A 2,500-nucleotide genomic window follows, 5' to 3' on the forward strand; every position below is an offset into this window, starting at 1 on the left:
AGCAGCGGGTACCCTGTTTAGAACTACTTTGAAGATGACAGCGACAAAGAAAATAACTCCACAAACAAATGGATGCCATATTGGAATCTTCTGAAGACAGAGTAAAAACATTGGCACAGCGAACATATGGCCTCACGCTTTACCATTTTACTGCGAACGTAAACAAACAGCCTCCCGCTCAGTGTACCATTGACTACGGAGATAAGTTTTTTGTCTATTGCGTTTTTTAGTTTGTTGTTGTTAAACAGTTTGTTTCTTGTAGTGGTCTAGCTTCTATCGTTTGTTCAACTAGCCATATTAGCGATCGTTGTTCACTGCCATCTTGTGTATATAGTTCTGTTCTAGTTTTACAAGATTTGATGTCATCAGTGGGGACTGTGATCAGGTCTTTAGAAAATAAATCTGATGAAGTTTGAAAGGCTGTACAGTTATTTGATTCTCAATGATAATAAAGACTTGATTCCAAAGGAGAAATACAGGTCTCGATAAGCACAAGTGTGTTTACTTTAGTTGTGATTTGCGTGTGCATTGACATAGACGTGCCCGAGAACCGAGCAGAATTACAGAGAAAAGGCTGAGACGTCTATTTTATAACAGCAGAAAAAAGAGGAAACTTGCTGGAACGTATTTGGTTAACAATGTACCGAGGTCATCCACATTTCATCGTATTACTAGCCAAGGAGATCACTTGCTCGTAAACACAACTATAGGAGCTACCTCAGGTATGCGTTTAAATGTAAGCACGTGGTATGAAACACCTTTCCAAAAGCGTGGATGAACAGGTAAATGCAAAATGATGTTTGAAACATCGAAGCATGTTCCTTAAACTTAAAAGTGTGTTTGTATTTTTAAAAATATTAGCAACACTTGTGCTATCCAGACCATTTGGAAAATGAAAGTTAAATTTAATACAGAAATCAGGAATACCCGGTACGATTTGTAAAAGAATGTTGTTGTTTTGTTTTCTCAGAAACGGAACGTATTTATTTTGAATTCAGGGTGAACTATTTACACAGTGATATAGAGGGACAAATCAAAACAGAGTTTGTAATTGGAAATGTAAACATCTTCGAGATACAAAAACAAACTTGTGAACACGTAAACCTGAAATATTGCTAATCATAATGCTGACAAACCCAAAAACGAAGGAAATGGATCATGGATAGGACGTTTTAGATATCTGAATGATTTTGGGTTAGATTAAAGGATATATTGTTAGAAATTCCCAAGTTATCCCTTTTCGTGTTAATTAGTAATGCAAACAAGTCTTAGTAATAAATTGGATTAACGAGGCAAATGTAACGCATGCAATCATGAGAAGATTCACGGAAAACGGAATTTGAAATGTTATGCAGGGGTAAGTATTTGAAGGTATTTGTAGACTTTATGCTTCGATGTATTGTGCACATAAACGAGTATCTGTTCTTCTCTTTAAATGAGATTTTACAGCACTATCAGTAAATACGGTTAATGTTACGTGACCGTACTAAAAGGGCTATTCATGTCGCGATAGTTATCTTCGCGTTCTTTGTAGTCGGCCGTTCAAGGTCATACAATCAACGGGTTTCTTGTAAATAAAACGAGGACATGAAGAGTTTGTTCCTAGATCTCAGATTATAACGTACACCTGCATTGGCCAAATCTGTTAAAGCCTCATTCATTAGTGCTAAAGAGCACGGTGTATGCTTTCCTGCTACTTGGTAGAACCTGTGCAACTGGCTATTTTAATAGACAGGGTCTAGCTATAAAAGCCTCAGTTAGTCGTCCAAGGTTCACTTGGCAGTTTGTCTTCTATAGTAAATCAACTAGCTGTTTGCAATTTGTCAAAGTTCTCCCCCTCCCTCCCTCTCTCCCTTTGGAGATGGGTTGTATTTATCGCTTTGCCGTCATTAAAATTGGGTCGCTCCTGCGTGGTGTGGTTTAAGTCTGCGCAGCGACTTCCCCCAAGCTTGTTGGCTCGTTGCCTTTGTATATTGCTCACTAGCCAATACTCTTGTCCGATCCAGCACTTCGTGTTTACCACTCAGCTCGTAGTGCTGGAGAGATCTTTGTCACGCAATCTGGAAGTTGCATAGGCTAACCAGCCGCAAGGCAGTGTTTTCCTCAAAAAACCCCAATACGTCTGTTGTCTAGTTCCATTGCGCCTTGCGTTATGTGTTTAAAAGCGAATTATGCATGTTGATACCAAGGAACAGTGACATTAATGGTTAATATTCCTTGACAGGCTTCTCACCGTTCAGAGAGTTTGCGTTCACATTTCTATCTTTACTTCTCGAGAATTTACATACACGAAGCGAAATAACAATGACAGGCCAAGTGATCCACACTACAGTATTCTATCTTTTCTCCCGCCCTTACCATTCCGGAAACGAAACAATTTTTTTGACACCGACTCCGAAATACAAAGGTTATTTTTCATTAGACAAGAGGTTTGGAAATAGAATTCAAATAAAAAATATTTATCTTTGAAATGTTCAATTTGTAAGTCGCTTTAATACTG

Source organism: Montipora capricornis, chromosome 7 (assembly GCF_036669925.1).
Source record: "Montipora capricornis isolate CH-2021 chromosome 7, ASM3666992v2, whole genome shotgun sequence".
Taxonomy (NCBI): domain Eukaryota; kingdom Metazoa; phylum Cnidaria; class Anthozoa; order Scleractinia; family Acroporidae; genus Montipora; species Montipora capricornis.